Source organism: Gadus macrocephalus, chromosome 4 (assembly GCF_031168955.1).
Source record: "Gadus macrocephalus chromosome 4, ASM3116895v1".
Taxonomy (NCBI): domain Eukaryota; kingdom Metazoa; phylum Chordata; class Actinopteri; order Gadiformes; family Gadidae; genus Gadus; species Gadus macrocephalus.
The window spans coordinates 13630545-13648778 of NC_082385.1; the positions used below are offsets into that span (position 1 = coordinate 13630545).

An 18234-nucleotide genomic window follows, 5' to 3' on the forward strand; every position below is an offset into this window, starting at 1 on the left:
CCCGAAACGTTAACAGCCCATCGGGAATTCTCCCGACTCTCCCAATTACCACTCCGCCACCGTGTGTGCGTGTCAGTTTTTGTGGCCGTTATTCGATAGCCTGGTAATGTGTATAGGCCTATGTACGCTAGGAATATTCATACTGGTTTAAATAATAAATGTTAGTATTTCCCTATATTTTATATTTTATTACTGTCCTTCTCAACACCCCATCCCCAAAGCTGTTGTTGCCACAACTATCCGGCAATTCCCTTCCCCCCTCATTGAGGCCAACACTCTCTCCTTGCTGTGGAACATACCAATCAGGAGGTTCTCACTTCTGCATCCGGATCACAGCCTACCCGGGCATGTCCTTGCAGTTCCGCCTTTAAATATGAGAAAACTCTCCCCACTGATTTCAGGCTTTGGCAGTAAATTAATATTGGTTGCATCGTTGAGCCCTTGTCTTTTGCATGTTGCACAATCCAGTCCAGGCAGTTCATGTGATGACTGGGAACCTTGCACAATCCAAAACGGATGTTTGTCTTATTGGGACTGGCAATGATGGAAACGGCATTGTCCATATGGAGAAGTCTGCTGACTCTGCTTCTGGACTTGATGTCAGCGGAGGCAGTCAGAGCCAAAACATTTGTACCTGGTAGAGTAAAATAGTTCACAATAAACACCTGCCCCATTTTATAAAGTACCCAACAAGTTGTCTAGTGTTTGTTTAATAGACTGGCATGGAGGACTTAATGAACAGCACTATGAACACATGAATGCACTTAATCCAAATAATCTGTCAATTCGGCTTCATTACAGGGACAGTAACTAATCCTTGCAATAGATAGCATACAAATTAAATGTAAGGTATGAGCAACACAGAGGGCCGTGCATTCAACTCACCCTCCTTGGCTACAGATCTTATCTCTCTGAGCTTGGCAAAACAGTCAAGGAATGCCGACTCGCCTTTAGAAGCCTCGCCCCTGAGAGAAACAAAATGAATTCCTCATTAATCTTACAGGCCATCATAAAGTTGAATGACAACATTGGCTTAAGCTACCGAGTTAACTAGTATGCAAAAACAGACCTACTCATGTTGTTTAACGGTATTAAAGGGGTAGTTCGGAATTTTGGACATAGGGCCTGATTCCCAAGTGAGCATTGGTATTCTATATCACTGGAGACAGTTTTCAACACATTTCATACAGTCCTCCTAGTTGCAGAGTTCGCTCGTGCTAGGCTCGCGCAAGTCAACGGGCAATGCTAGCCTGCTATTAAAAACAGTCTTACCCACTCCACAGTACACCCAAGCTAAATCAATTATAATGCCAGACTATAGATTTAAATGTCTGTGTTGATAGAATAATGTTAGAAATAAAACTAACCTTGCATCGCATGAATCATCGAGGGACTACTTTCTCAGCAGAAGCAGAATTTTACTATGCGCTGGTTAGGTTTGTAACCGAATCACGACAGAAGAACGTAAACAGAGAAGCGTGGGACAGAAGCGCAATTGAACGACTAGGCAACATGATGGTTCAATGTGCTTTTAGAAATTGTAGAAATAAACGGTACAAATGGGCACCACAAAGTTTCCACCAATTTCCAGTGCGAGATCCAGAAAGGACTCAACTGTGGCTGGTTGCTGCTGGCTTGGACATCAAAACACCGGCTCGTACATGTACGGTTCGTTGGATACAACAAATTCCTCATAATCGTCTTCAAAAGCAGATGCATCGCTAACTCCTCCAAACGTGGGCATATCTTGTTAATTGAATACGCTTATAGAATTCCTTCGTTCACTGTACTCTGCGTTTGTAGCAATGACAGCGGCAGGTAACCTAGGTATCAGTCCGCCGCTGCCTACGTACAGGAATATAAACACTGCTGCTGAGACCCCGCAATTCCCTCAAAATGCAATGCAATGCAAGGTTGGTTTTATTTCTAACATTATTCTATAAACAGACATTTAGATTTATAGTCTGTCGTTATAATTGATTTACCTCGGGTGTACTGTGGAGTGGGTAAGACTGTTTTTAATAGCAGGCTAGCATTGCCCGTTGACTTGCGCTAGCCTAGCACGAGCGAACTCTGCAACTAGAAGGACTGTATGCAATGTGTTAAACTGTCTCCAGTGATATAGAATACCAATGCTCACTTGGGAATCAGGCCCAATGTCCAAAATTCCGAACTACCCCTTTAAGTGCTAACTTACCTTTTGTATGTAACGTGGACCTCGTCAACGACGATGCCAATGAGGTTTTCCTGGTAAATGCTTGAGGCTAGCATCCGTCGCCATGTATTGTTTAGCAGCCAGGACTCGGGGTTGCCGAACACCAGACTAAAGTTTCCATCCAGAATGTCACAGTCATCATGCACGCCGAGCTGCCCAGCACAAACTCCAAACTGTTCTGCCTCCTTCTCTTGGTCCTCCATAAGTGCCACAAGAGGGGAGACGACAACAACTATCGGGTTAGCATTGCTAGCGTTCGCCTTAGCTAACTCCTTTACCACTAACGGAGCCAGCTGGAAAATCAAACTTTTCCCGAACCCGGTGGGGAGAAGCGCCACAACATCATGGCCACCAACACAACTCAGCAAAGCTTGTTCTTGCTCCGGCTTTAATTGATCGATTTTCGGCAGCGATCCCACAACAGACCGAATAGCTTCTCTCGTATCCTTCTCCATTGTCTTCCTCTGACTACAACTGAAACTGGCGCGCGACCTAGACGTCATCGTTCTCAGCCACTCCCTCTGTTCGCTGATTGGACCGCCAGAAATCTGGTTTACATGGAACGCATTTACATTAAGCAGACCCAGACCTAGTACTGAAGTGAAATTAAAATTGAGCGGAAGTAGGTAGGTGGGCGGCGCCAGGCTAATATAATGCTACTCGAGCTCGCAATTTCTTCTTCCTATTTCTCCTAATATTTTCTGCTCTTCTTAGCACTGCCAACCGCTCCCTCACAGCTGCCTGTAGACAATCAATACCTTCCTTTTCGGTATCTGTGGCTTTTCTCCACTGCTTCTTAAGCTGCCTCCACTCCTGGATGAGTCTATCTATCTCTTGCTGGCGCCTAGACTTGACTAACTCATGTTGCCGTTTCGTCCTTTTCTCAACAATCCTAAATCTTCCTTACCGTAACTGTAGATAATGTCCCCCATTGTCTCTAATTAGCTTTCAGCCGTCCCTTTAAGCCGTCCCAGAATGCTAACCAGATCGCTATTAAAAACTTCCAAAGTCCTACCTTCTGCTGTGACTGGCCACCTAACCCCAGGCCTATGGCCGCTCATCTTCTCCCTCCTTGGTTGGCTGGCCTCCCTTTCGGCCTCAGTGCTTGACTCTACCACAGCATCAGGGGTGCTGATGTCCTGCGAACTGTGGGTTACTTCCCAGGGACGCGGGAAGTCGGTCCGAGGGGGGGGTGCTGAGAGAGAGCCTATATACAACCCGGTATCACGCGATTGCATGCTCCTGCGCACAAACGTTAATCTATTGAAGCGTGTTCCAGAGCACGATAGTCCGACTTTTGCGTGCTACAAAGAACGAAATGTAAACCAATGCATTCTGAATGGGAGTGTTCTAAGACAATTAACGTGCTCCACAAAGCGTGTTTGTTTAATAGACTGGCATGGAGGACTTAATGAACAGCACTATGAACACATGAATGCACTTAATCCAAATAATCTGGCAATTCGGCTTCATTACAGGGACAGTAACTAATCCTTGCAACAGATAGCATACAAATTGAATATTTCACAACATGTAAGGTATGAGCAACACAGAGGGCCGTGCATTCATCTCACCCTCCTTGGCTATAGATCTTATCTCTCCGAGCTTGGCAAAACAGTCTCGGAATGCCGACTCGCCTTTAGAAGCCTCGCCCCTGAGAGAAACAAAATGAATTCCTCATTAATCTTACAGGCCATCATAAAGTTGAATGACAACATTGGCTTAAGCTACTGAGTTAACTAGTATGCAAAAACAGACCTACTCATGTTGTTTAACGGTATTAAGTGCTAACTTACCTTTTGTATGTAACGTGGACCTCGTCAACGACGATGCCAATGAGGTTTTCCTGGTAAATGCTTGAGGCTAGCATCCGTCGCCATGTATTGTTTAGCAGCCAGGACTCGGGGCTGCCGAACACCAGACTAAAGTTTCCATCCAGAATGTCACAGTCATCATGCACGCCGAGCTGCCCAGCACAAACTCCAAACTGTTCTGCCTCCTTCACTTGGTCCTCCATAAGTGCCACAAAAGGGGAGACGAGAACAACTATCGGGTTAGCATTGCTAGCGTTCGCCTTAGCTAACTCCTTTACCACTAACGGAGCCAGCTGGAAAATCAAACTTTTCCCGAACCCGGTGGAGGAAGCGCCACAACATCATGGCCACCAACAAAACTCACCAAAGCTTGTTCTTGCTCCGGCTTTAATTGATCGATTTTCGGCAGCGATCCCACAACAGACCGAATAGCTTCTCTCGTATCCTTCTCCATTGTCTTCCTCTGACTACAACTGAAACTGGCGCGCAACCTAGGCGTCATCGTTCTCAGCCACTCCCTCTGTTCGCTGATTGGACCGCCAGAAATCTGGTTTACATGGAACGCATTTACATTAAGCAGACCCAGACCTAGTACTGAAGTGAAATGAAAATTGAGCGGAAGTAGGGAGGTGGGCGGCGCCAGGCTAATAAAATGCTACCCTAGCTCGCGATTTCTTCTTCCTATTTTTCCTAATATTTTCTGCTCTTCTTAGCACTGCCAACCGCTCCCTCACAGCTGCCTGTAGACAATCAATACCTTCCTTTTCGGTATCTGTGGCTTTTCTCCACTGCTTCTTAAGCTGCCTCCTCTCCTGGATGAGTCTATCTATCTCTTGCTGGCGCCTAGACTTGATGAACTCATGTTGCCGTTTCGTCCTTTTCTCAACAATCCTAAATCTTTCTTTACCGTAACTGTAGATAATGTCCCCCATTGTCTCTAATTTGCTTTCAGCCGTCCCTTTAAGCCGTCCCAGAATGCTAACCAGATCGCTATTAACAACTTCCCAAGTCCTACCTTCTGCTGCAACTGGCCACCTAACCCCAGGCCTATGGCCGCTCATCTTCTCTCTCCTTGGTTGGCTGGCCTCCCTTTCGGCCTCAGTGCTTGACTCTACCACAGCATCAGGGGTGCTGATGTCCTGCGAACTGTGGGTTACTTCCCAGGGACGCGGGAAGTCAGTCCGAGGGGGGGGTGCTGAGAGAGAGCCTATATACAACCCGGTATCACGCGATTGCGTGCTCCTGCGCACGAACGTTAATCTATTGAAGCATGTTCCAGAGCATGATAGTCCGACTTTTTGCGTGCTACACAGAACGAAATGTAAACCAATGCATTCTGAATGGGAGTGTTCTAAGACAATTAACGTGCTCCACAAAACGTGTTTGTTTAATAGACTGGCATGGAGGACTTAATAAACAGCACTATGAACACATGAATGCACTTAATCCAAATAATCTGGCAATTCGGCTTCATTACAGGGACAGTAACTAATCCTTGCAACAGATAGCATACAAATTATATATATTACACAACATGTAAGGTATGAGCAACACAGAGGGCCGTGCATTCAACTCACCCTCCTTGGCTATAGATCTTATCTCTCCGAGCTTGGCAAAACAGTCTCGGAATGCCGACTCGCCTTTGGAAGCCTCGCCCCTGAGAGAAACAAAATGAATTCCTCATTAATCTTACAGGCCATCATAAAGTTGAATGACAACATTGGCTTAAGCTACCGAGTTAACTAGTATGCAAAAACAGACCTACTCATGTTGTTTAACGGTATTAAGTGCTAACTTACCTTTTGTATGTAACGTGGACCTCGTCAACGACGATGCCAATGAGGTTTTCCTGGTAAATGCTTGAGGCTAGCATCCGTCGCCATGTATTATTTAGCAGCTAGGACTCGGGGCTGCCGAACACCAGACTAAAGTTTCCATCCAGAATGTCACAGTCATCATGCACGCCGAGCTGCCCAGCACGAACTCCAAACTGTTCAGCCTCCTTCACTTGGTCCTCCATGAGTGCCACAAAAGGGGAGACGAGAACAACTATCGGGTTAGCATTGCTAGCGTTCGCCTTAGCTAACTCCTTTACCACTAACGGAGCCAGCTGGAAAATCTAACTTTTCCCGAACCCGGTGGAGGAAGCGCCACAACATCATGGCCACCAACAAAACTCAGCAAAGCTTGTTCTTGCTCCGGCTTTAATTGATCGATTTTCGGCAGCGATCCCACAACAGACCGAATAGCTTCTCTCGTATCCTTCTCCATTGTCTTCCTCTGACTACAACTGAAACTGGCGCGCGACCTAGACGTCATCGTTCTCAGCCACTCCCTCTGTTCGCTGATTGGACCGCCAGAAATCTGGTTTACATGGAACGCATTTACATCAAGCAGACCCAGACCTAGTACTGAAGTGAAATGAAAATTGAGCGGAAGTAGGTAGGTGGGCGGCGCCAGGCTAATAAAATGCTACTCGAGCTCGCAATTTCTTCTTCCTATTTTTCCTAATATGCCAACCGCTCCCTCACAGCTGCCTGTAGGCAATCAATACCTTCCTTTTCGGTATCTGTGGCTTTTCTCCACTGCTTCTTAAGCTGCCTCCTCTCCTGGATGAGTCTATCTATCTCTTGCTGGCGCCTAGACTTGACTAACTCATGTTGCAGTTTTGTCCTTTTCTCAACAATCCTAAATCTTCCTTACCGTAACTGTAGATAATGTCCCCCATTGTCTCTAATTAGCTTTCAGCCGTCCCTTTAAGCCGTCCCAGAATGCTAACCAGGGGCCGTATTCACAAAGCATTTTATCTTACCGCTAGGAGTGCTCCTAACTCGCGCTAAAACATTTTACGTAGGAGTTTTTTCTTAAAAGTTATTCACAAAGCTGCTGAGACCTACTCTTACTAAGGATAAATCACAAAGAGTGAACTAAGAGTGACGCGCCGTTGCTATGGATTACGTCAATTCTCGTGCACGAGTTTAGAAGCAGTCAGTTCGGTGATTGGTTGTTCAGACGAGCCCAGTGAATCACCGAAAAACAAGGAAATAGCCTAGGCTAGAAATTAATTCCTAATAAGTAGTTATAGTGCAGTTAGCAGAATACACGCATGATGACAATTTTGTGCAGACCACGATAATGACGTTGTAGCCTGCACGTTCAAGAGAGAGAGAAAGCAAACAATAAAAATACGTATAATTTAAAAGAAAAGAAATGTTATGAACTGCACAAGTGTTGACTGATTTGTGCCAAGGTGTTTACCTAAAATGTGTTTTCAAAGTGATCCCTAAATGCCGGTCCACTCGGTTCCACACGGCCAAATTCATTGTCATGTTGATCGCCATCATCATCATCATCATCATCATCATCATCATCATCGTCTGGCTGTGGAATGTTCCTCCGCTTGCAGAGGTTGTGTAGAATGGCACATACAGTAATGACTGTGCTTGCCCTCTCTGGGGTGAGGCGTATTTCGCCGTGGAGGACATGAACCGACGTTTCATTTGCCCAATTCCTCTCTCCACAACATTTCGTGTATGTTTGTGTGCTCTAGCATATATGGAAGAAATCAGTAAACAATAATAAATATGGATTCAACAAATAAAAGGCGTCAAAGAGCCAATACGATGTGTTTTACACGTAGGACTAAGCGTAATATGCGTAATCACTTACATGTTATACTTTAACTGTGCTCCCGGTTGTGGATTGAGGTAGGGTGTCTAGAGCCACGTCTTGCATGGATAGTCACTGTCTCCCAGCAAGTGACACCCAACTGGTACATCTCAAAAAGCTGCCTCAGACCGCTCTCCATTAAAATGCCAGAATCATGGGTAGCTGAAGATCCAGGCCACTTTGCAACAACATCCAGTAGGCTATGTTAAAATTTGCATCAAAAACAACCTGCGTGTTGATGGAATGCACTTTCTTCCTATTGACGAACACGTCCTCGTCTTTTGATGGTGCAATTATTTTTATGTGCGTCCCGTCAATAGCACTGACCACACCGGGCATACCTGCAATTGCCATGAAGTTGGCTTTGGTCCTTTGTAATTGCTGAATGTCCAAAGGAAAGTTTATGGCACGGCTGACTGATGGTTGCGATATTTTTAACTCGTCGGCAGTGCAAAGTTGCATTTCCCCTGTTGCTAAATAACGTAGTGTGGCCAAATATTTTATTTCGGGACTAATCTGATTATTCCTGTTAGTCGGGGATGTTATTGCATTGCGATTAACTCCACAACAAGTTTAATACCCTAACATTTCGTCTCGCAGGCATTTACGATTCTTTGTGAATAGGTCTTACTGAGTTAGGAGTCCTCTTGAGGACTTTTAAGCTCTCCTAGACTTAGGTGCTACTTTTAGGCCTAAAATACTTTGTGAATTGCTCTTAGTGAAAAAAGTTAGGAGTCCTACATTTAAGAGTGACACGCCCATTATTTTTAGGAGTTACTCCTAAATTCGCCAGTTAGGACCTACTTTTAGCCCTAAAATCCTTTGTGAATACGGCCCCAGATCGCTATTAACAACTTCCAAAGTCCTATCTTGTGCTGCGACTGGCCACCTAACCCCAGGCCTATGGCCGCTCATCTTCTCCCTCCTTGGTTGTCTGGCCTCCCTTTCGGCCTCAGTGCTTGACTCTACCACAGCATCAGGGGTGCTGATGTCCTGCGAACTGTGGGTTACTTTCCAGGGACGCGGGAAGTCAGTCCGAGGGGGGGGTGCTGAGAGAGAGCCTATATACAACCCGGTATCACGCGATTGCATGCTCCTGCGCACGAACGTTAATCTATTGAACCGTGTTCCAGAGCACGATAGTCCGACTTTTTGCGTGCAACACAGAACGAAATGTAAACCAATGCATTCTGAATGGGAGTGTTCTAACACAATTAACGTGCTCCACAAAACGTTACGAGAGAGAGAGAAAGAGAGAGAAGGAGGGACAGAGAGAGAGAGAGAGCGAGAGAGAGGCTTCAGAAAGGGTGTGCGCAGATAGTACAGTGCACCCTAGTTATGTTTATGCCAAAACCACAAATGCTATATGTATATATATATATTGCCTAATTATATATATTGCCTATATGTATAGGCTATATATATAATTAGGCTATAATTATATTATTCAGCGTGTAATGAGACAATCTATAGCCAAATTGTCGAAGATGCCCGAGAATCTCCGGGGATATCAGCATGGGAAATCGGCGAATCAGACCCATGAACCTATAAAGAAAGACGTCATCTCAAGCGGGAGAGAACGTTTGCGGTGCTGGTTTGTGTCACGTAAGTACAGGGCTCTCATGTCTCATGCATTCGGCGTGAGACACACGCAATTCAACCCATGCACACGCTCGAACCTGGTCTCACGGAAATACGTGACACTGTCACGTTATTTAATCTATTGAAACGTGATCAGGGACACGTAGGCCTATTTTCTAAATTTTGTATTTCAATTGGAAGTAGGCTATTTGTCGTGTCACTAAGCATGACTTCCAAACTAAGGTTCTGTCCGGGAGCGTTCTCCCTAATGTCCCTTATGGAGCTCCGTACAGATCATTCATCGTTGAAAATTGTCTGCGATAACTAACAAATGACAGCTTTTGGCCACCCGTTTCTACTTAAAATTGTCTGTGATAACTAACAATATGACAGCTTTTGGCCACCCGTTTCTACTTAAAATTGTCTGTGATAACTAACAATATGACAGCTTTTGGCCACCCGTTTCTACTTTCACCTTTGATACTGAGAAATTGTGACAATATACACAGATATATTAAATGCAGGTGCGCTGCTCTGTAGGCAAACCGCGAAGGAAAAAAGGGTAGCTGCTTCATCTGTTCTTTTCAGAATTGTATGTCTTGATGTTTATTTTATCCAGCCATCTATTTTCTTGTTTTTGGCTACGTGAATGAATGTCCGCGTCGATGCCTCGATCGCAAGTCCAGTGTCGCGATCGGACGTTGCCATGACATCTAGAAATCATACCGTATTTAATGGGTTGTAGTGAGTGTAACATAATTCACCTACAGTATTTTGTTATGTGTTGTTCTTTCAATTGTGTTAGGCATGTCGTTTACTGTCTTGGTGGTTCAGGGATCGCTGTCCCTTTAAGGATTACGAGCGTCTCATGACGTCAGAGTCAGCACGTTTTGATTTCCTGTTTCTCTCTTACTAAATAAACGAGTCACACAACTGTGTGCTCAACGTGCGAAATTGTATCTCTCACTTATTGCAATTTCCTCAGGGTTATCATTAATATTGATGTGTAGGGGTTGATTATAACTCGTGAATAATATTGTTTGGACCACGGTCTGGGGGAATACTCGTATTCTGATTGGCTGCAGTGCGTGCATTAAAGGTGCGGCCACACCAGACGCGTATTTTGCGTACTTCGCGTATGAAATCGCCATTTTTTCCATAGGGAACCATTGGTTTACGCGCGTATTACGCGTATTACGCGTAATATGCGTATAAGCAACATTGTACGCACGTATTGCGCGTATGAGGCGCGTATATGTACGCGCTATACGCGCGTAAAGTGCGTATATCGCGTACATTTCAAGAGTTCAAAAAATTTAACTTTTTACGCTCATACGCATGACGATTAGCCGTATTGCCCAATCAACGTTGAGCTCGACCCGACGTCACTGGCAGAGAGTAGTGAGCTTGGACAGAAGCATACGGCCGACATCTTTCTTTATTCTGTGTGGAAATAGTAACATAGTTATGCCATTAAATGCTTTTATGGAAACATTTCTAGCGAGAAATGTGCATTTTACTTTCATAATGTTCGCTCGGTGAATGTGAAGGATGTTTGGTTTGATAGTTATGACGAAGAGGGAACGCTCCGTTCACTTGCATGGACAGAGTCTCTGGTTACTAAGCAACCTCAACGTCTTGGCGGACTATTTCTCTGCTGATCAACACTACAGACAATACACGAACAGAAATTGAGGTGGATCAAAATATCATCGTCGCCGTGTGCGGCCGTCCTGTCCTGTACGACACCACGATGGTGTCGTACAGGGACAGGAACAAAACAGAGAGGGCGTGGGTCGACGTGGCAGAGGATATTGGCGTTCCTGGTAAGATCAGTGAATAATGTGTGTGTGTATTTTGCTTGGCTTCAGCTATCGGTTGTGTTCTACTATGAAAAAAGTTAGCGCCGGTTAGCGGTAGCACCAGTTAGCAGTAATATTAAGTGATACTACTACAACAGACTGTCCCGCTTGTCAGGTTACACAACTTAATATGTATATATGTTCTTGTCAGTGGACAGGAGGTGGAAGTCACTCAGGGACAGGTATAGCGCGTATTGCGCGTATGCGACCATTTTTGACACAAAATGGTCAAGCAACATTATACGCGCGTATCTCGCGTAAAAAGTACGCGAGATACGCATCTGGGGCCGTATTCACAAAGCATTTTATCTTACCGCTAGGAGTGCTCCTAACTCGCGCTAAAACATTTTACGTAGGAGTTTTTTCTTAAAAGTTATTCACAAAGCCGCTGAGACCTACTCTTACTAAGGATAAATCACTAAGAGTGAACTAAGACTCTTAGTTCTCGTGTCCCACGAGAATTGACGTAATCCATAGCAACGGCGCGTCACTCTTAGTCTAAGAGTGACGCGCCGTTGCTATGGATTACGTCAATTCTCGTGCACGAGTTTAGAAGCAGTCAGTTCGGTGATTGGTTGTTCAGACGAGCCCACTGAATCACCGAAAAACAAGGAAATAGCCTAGGCTAGAAATGAATTCCTATTAAGTAGTTATAGTGCAGTTAGCAGAATACACGCATGACGACAATTTTGTGCAGACCACGATAATGACATTGTAGCCTGCATGTTCAAGAGAGAGAGAAAGCAAACAATGAAAATACGTAAAATAAATGTTATGAACTACACAAGTGTTGACTGATTTGTGCCAAGGTGTTTACCTAAAATGTGTTTTAAAGTGATCCCTAAATTCCAGTCCGCTCGGTTCCACACGGCCAAATTCATTGTCATGTTGATCGCCATCATCATCATCATCATCATCATCATCGTCTGGCTGTGGAATGTTCCTCCGCTTGCGGAGGTTGTGTAGAATGGCACATACAGTAACGACTGTGCATGAACCGACGTTTCATCTGCCCAATTCCTCTCTCCACAACATTTCGTGTATGTTTGTGTGCTCGAGCATGCGGAAGAAATCAGTAAACAATAATAAATATGGATTCAACAAATAAAAGGCGTCTAAGAGCCAATACGATGTGTTTTACACGTAGGACTAAGCGTAATATGCGTAATCACTTACATGTTATACTTTAACTGTGCTCCCGGTTGTGGATTGAGGTAGGGTGTCGAGAGCCACGTCTTGCATGGATAGTCACTGTCTCCCAGCAAGTGACAACCAACTGGTACATCTCAAAAAGCTGCCTCAGACCGCTCTCCATTAAAATGCGCGAATCATGGGTAGCTGAAGATCCAGGCCACTTTGCATCAACATCCAGTAGGCTATGTTAAAATTTGCATCAAAAACAACCTGCATGTTGATGGAATGCACTTTCTTCCTATTGACGAACACGTCCTCGTCTTTTGATGGCGCAATTATTTTTTATGTACGTCCCGTCAATAGCACCGACCACACCGGGCATACCTGCAATTGCCATGAAGTTGGCTTTGATCCTGTGTAATTGTTGAATGTCCAAAGGAAAGTTTATGGCACGGCTGACTGATGGTTGCGATATATATAGCCAATAAAGTTGCATTTCCCCTGTTGCTAAATAACGTAGTGTGGCCAAACATTTTATTTCGGGACTAATCGGATTATTCCTGTTAGTCGGGATGTTATTGCATTGCGATTAACTCCACAACAAGTTTAATACCCTAACATTTCGTCTCGCAGGCATTTACGATTCTTTGTGAATAGGTCTTAGTGAGTTAGGAGTCCTCTTGAGGACTTTTAAGCTCTCCTAGACTTAGGTGCTACTTTTAGGCCTAAAATACTTTGTGAATTGCTCATAGTGAAAAAAGTTAGGAGTCCTAAATTTAAGAGTGACACGCCCATTATTTTTAGGAGTTACTCCTAAATTCGCCAGTTAGGACCTACTTTTAGCCCTAAAATCCTTTGTGAATACGGCCCCTGGAGTTGCCGTAGAAGTTGTTGTTGTTGCTGTCGTTGGAGTTGGCGCTTCTTAGAAGGAACATGTCACTTGTAACTATGTATTTGTCCATGCATAAGCGCAAGAATCAGGGTAGAGCGACATACTTGAGCGACAAGTTATTTGTTATGAGCAAAGTGCTGTTACTTTTATCATAGGTTCAAATAGTGTCACCCTACCTGTGACAACAACAGATTCAGGATCATAGGAGATTCCGCCAGCGGAGGTGTTGGTTGCTGCAGTCGTCATGGTCTCCAGTACATCGGCATTTGAAAAGGTCACTTCAGGTGATGCTTTGTTATTGAAAACAAGTTCTACCTCTATTGTAGTGTTTCCATTGGTGGAGGGGCTGAAAAACAGAGTGCCATCCTTATGAGACCATTCAACTTGAATACAACATGAAAGCTTGATGCTGTATCTTACAGTTGGGGAACAGATACCATCATGTTTAGCTTATAAGGCATACACAACAGAACTTATTCTTTGACCCTATGGTGCCTGGATCTGAATATTATTGTTTAGATCGTTTCAAGCTTTTCAGAAATTAAGAACAATTAATAAAATATGTCAAGATGACCTATATTCATATGGAAAATTCGTTTTTTTTTAGAAGGACCATTTACCTGAATCCCAGGACATTAGTGGTGATGAAAATAAACCCATAGGTCTCCAGGAAGATCCCATCACACTGGGAAGACCATACAAATGTTTAAAACATGTACAACCTTTTCAAAATGGATGGACTTAGTTAAAATCCTGTTGAAACTAAATGTTAGAATAAATGAGATCTCAATTCATGACTGTATGAAATCAACAAAGAAATCCTTTGTACAGGGTTTTGGAATAATAAAGTTTATTACTGTATGCAATTACCGCTCATAAGACCAGACATGCAAAAGGCTTCACCAGAAGAAAGCAAACCGCAACGACAAGTATGGCAAACACACTGAACGAATCCAGTTATATGGATGCATAGGAAGGGTATCGAAGAATGACGTGCAAAAAAAGGAGAGCAAAAGATTTAAAGTTTAAAATGATAGCAACTCACAAATGTCACAACAAGACATTGTTGTAAGAGCTAAGTGATAAGTCTATAGGCCTACATATGGGGTCACGCAAATGGTAGCCAACATGGTTTCACGTAAAACAATTAGATGATTTATCAGGATTAGAATCAGAAATATTTATTCGTATATATTTATAATATATAATATATACATACATATATTATATTTATTAATGAAGATAATGTGTTGTCAACAAACACAACAGTAAATACAAAACTTTTGAAAAACAGTTCAACCTTGTATATGTAAAATGCTTTTGCATTCGTTTCAGAAAGCATGCCAGCTAAAACAATACAGGATCAGCTTCATCATTCCTCTTGATGAAGGAAAGTTTGTGTGTGTGTGTGTGTGTGTGTGTGTGTGTGTGTGTGTGTGTGTGTGTGTGTGTGTGTGTGTGTGTGTGTGTGTGTGTGTGTGTGTGTGTAAACGTGCATACGCATTGGTATATATCTCCTTCCAAGTATACAGTTTCTGGTTACTATGAAGTTATGTAATAAAAAACTACTTACTAAATGTACTCCCTGCTATTGGATCTGGAGTTGCCGTAGAAGTTGTTGTTGTTGCTGTCGTTGGAGTTGGCGCTTCTTAGAAGGAACATGTCACTTGTAACTATGTATTTGTCCATGCATAAGCGCAAGAATCAGGGTAGAGCGACATACTTGAGCGACAAGTTATTTGTTATGAGCAAAGTGCTGTTACTTTTATCATAGGTTCAAATAGTGTCACCCTACCTGTGACAACAACAGATTCAGGATCATAGGAGATTCCGCCAGCGGAGGTGTTGGTTGCTGCAGTCGTCATGGTCTCCAGTACATCGGCCTTTGAAAAGGTCACTTCAGGTGATGCTTTGTTATTGAAAACAAGTTCTACCTCTATTGTAGTGTTTCCATTGGTGGAGGGGCTGAAAAACAGAGTGCCATCATTATGAGACCATTCAACTTGAATACAACATGAAAGCTTGATGCTGTATCTTACAGTTGGGGAACAGATACCATCATGTTTAGCTTATAAGGCACACACAACAGAACTTATTCTTTGACCCTATGGTGCCTGGATCTGAATATTATTGTTTAGATCGTTTCAAGCTTTTCAGAAATTAAGAACAATTAATAAAATATGTCAAGATGACCTATATTCATATGGAAAATTCGTTTTTTTTTAGAAGGACCATTTACCTGAATCCCAGGACATTAGTGGTGATGAAAATAAACCCATAGGTCTCCAGGAAGATCCCATCACACTGGGAAGACCATACAAATGTTTAAAACATGTACAACCCTTTCAAAATGGATGGACTTAGTTAAAATCCTGTTGAAACTAAATGTTAGAATAAATGAGATCTCAATTCATGACTGTATGAAATCCACAAAGAAATCCTTTGTACAGGGTTTTGGAATAATAAAGTTTATTACTGTATGCAATTACCGCTCATGCAAAAGGCTTCACCAGAAGAAAGCAAACCACAACGACAAGTATGGCAAACACACTGAACGAATCCAGTTATATGGATGCATAGGAAGGGTATCGAAGAATGACGTGCAAAAAAAGGAGAGCAAAAGATTTAAAGTTTAAAATGATAGCAACTCACAAATGTCACAACAGCCGATGCCAGATCTTGAAATTCTGTAGTTGTTTGATTTGTTAACTCTGCAGTGAAAGGCTTTGATATTGTAGCCTTCAACTTAAAAGTTGGCGCTAAGGTTGGAGTTGATGGACTGTTTGTAGTGTTTGAGGTGGTATTCAATGCTCCAAACGTTGTGGGAGATCCAGTTGAATTCATATGTGGCATGTCAGCGAGGGTACCCATAATGACACCTGTTTTTCATATAATTTGATTATTTCTTGGTACTTCATGTATACACACCATTAAATATATAGTTCTATGACTATTAAACAATTTTATATAACTATTAATTACCATTTTATATAAAAACTGTGAATGTCTATCAGTTTTCAATTTTCTGAGAATGTCTAATCTCAAACTTAATCTGAATTAAAATTAAATACCACCATTAATTAATTAAGCATGCAGATACATAGGGAAGTTAGGAAATGTAATTTAATTTGTTGCCTTACCCATTACAATTAGCAGGGCTGCGGTGGATTGCTCCACAGCCATCCTGTGTTGAGCCATCTATAAAGCATAATGTGATTTAATGAAACTAGTTATAATAGGTTATCAGTTTATCGTATATTTTACATTTAAAAAATTCTGAAAAAGAAAATTGTGTTAAATTAATTATCTGCAATTTCTGTTGCAAGCCGTCACTCAGTCAAATCAATTACAAAATACCTATTTTGATGACGCCGTGAAGAACGTGAGACCATGAGAGTTTTTGTCTTTACCATCATTACCATCAAAATCTATGTGACGTGACTCATATATAGGGCTGATATCAGGTGCAGGACGACGTAATGTAACAAAGTTGTTTTCAGTTATGATGAGTCACTTCAATCGGTTTCATTCTAATGGAATTGCCGAGAATTTAGAAGAATCATCTACAGATGTTTGGGTAGATGAATCTTCTCATTTCTCAGCCATTTTGTTAGAATGAAACGACATGAAGTGACTCATCGTAACTGAAAACAACTGTAGATAAGGCCTATTTTTATGGGAGGAATTATTCATGATTGACCTTATGATTGGCCTAGTTGTTTTCAGACAGACATCAGAAAGCTAGTTTCCAAACATTCGCAATGGATTCAAATCGCTATTTAGAAGTGTAGAAGAATAGACTGTATATACATAGACTGTATATAATGCAGGTTTAACTGACTTAACATAGAATGTATATTTTACAGATTAAATTGACTTTGCCAATGTTTACATTGGTGGAAACTTTGGTACTCGTTGAGATTTCAAGCTTGTATTCAGTTAGAGGTTTTTGGTATCTGGCATCCCTCATTCAACAAGGGTGCATGGAATGTAAAGACTGTCGGTTATCAGTGTGTTGGTGAGAGCGAATCAATGTGTTTCGTGCTGCTCTACAATTAAATACGATTTTATCCATTCAAAGTAATGGTCATTCCATAGGCAACACATTCTAACATAGATGGCGTCGTTCTTTTATTTTTAGATTTTTTTCCAATATGTAGTTTTATCAGTTAACGGTTTGGCTCTTCAACTTAGAATATTTTAATGTTAACTGTGGTTATGCTGCAGTAACTACCAGTATGTTCAAGAGTATCAAAGGTATTTCAAAGGTATTAAGCAGCCTGCTTACCGGAAGCAGGCTGCTTCCGGTAACTGTCGCCTCATCGGCTCAGGGATGCCCGGGGTCTGCTGCAGCCACAGATTCCTCTGTATGAGGTGCTGCCATGCCGCTGTCCGGGCCGCTGCCACCGCACCGGTGGAGCAGAGGCAGGGGATGACACAGGCAGATTACGCCACGTCGACTGCCCGTTCGGCCAGACGATGAGGGTCAGCCGCCATGGTGGAGATGTCATGTGCCAGCAGGGCGATGTTATTCATAACAGCCTCTTGCTGAATCATACACTGATGCGCTCTGTCTGTAAGCTTGGCCGTCAGTTGGTCTTTGGGAGTGGGGCAGCGGTCGCTGAGCCCCGGCTTCACTCCAAAGACAGCACACCTCGAGCCTCCAGATACCATGCAGCTGGTCCGGGCGTTGGGAGGCCTGAGGCATGGGCACCGCAAGGCCAAGGTTTGCGGCTGCCCTGGCGATAATGCCCGGTAGCTCTGCCACCAAAGCTCCAACCACTGGAAGTGAGGTGGCGGCAGAGACGGGCAATGCTGCCGCCCCAGGCTCCGACCTCTCCATTCAGAGAGGGGAAGCCGGGGGAGACTCCAAGCTCACAAGGAGAGAGAGGGCATCGTCGAGCGGGACAGTAAAGTCGTCGACGGCTCGCGCCTAGGGAAAACCCAATAGCGATAGCCTTAAAAGGTGAAGCCTATACGACATAGAACTAACAAACTGTCAACGTCGCAACCAAGTCGATTTTGTCTAGAGGTGAGTAACTGAGCGGCCCCTCCCGAAGAGGTACA

At 43.3% G+C, this 18234-nt stretch overlaps 1 protein-coding gene and 1 long non-coding RNA gene across 3 annotated transcripts in view; both read right to left on the reverse strand.

Annotated features, from left to right (window-relative positions):
- LOC132454871 (netrin receptor UNC5D-like) overlaps positions 1-18234 on the reverse strand; it is a 237195-nt gene that overhangs the window by 99876 nt on the left and 119085 nt on the right. The window lies entirely within an intron of this gene.
- LOC132456139 (uncharacterized) lies at positions 393-16389 on the reverse strand. Of its 2 annotated transcripts, none has more exons than XR_009525386.1 (8): positions 16308-16389; positions 15820-16046; positions 15407-15471; positions 14741-15132; positions 5829-6043; positions 4012-5686; positions 3790-3869; positions 393-634 (listed from the first exon to the last, which is right to left on the reverse strand). It is a non-coding gene; the product is annotated as an uncharacterized LOC132456139 (long non-coding RNA). The 2 variants fall into 2 exon arrangements; XR_009525385.1 differs by lacking the exon at positions 393-634 and having other exon boundaries at positions 3511-3869; positions 14741-14815; positions 14963-15132.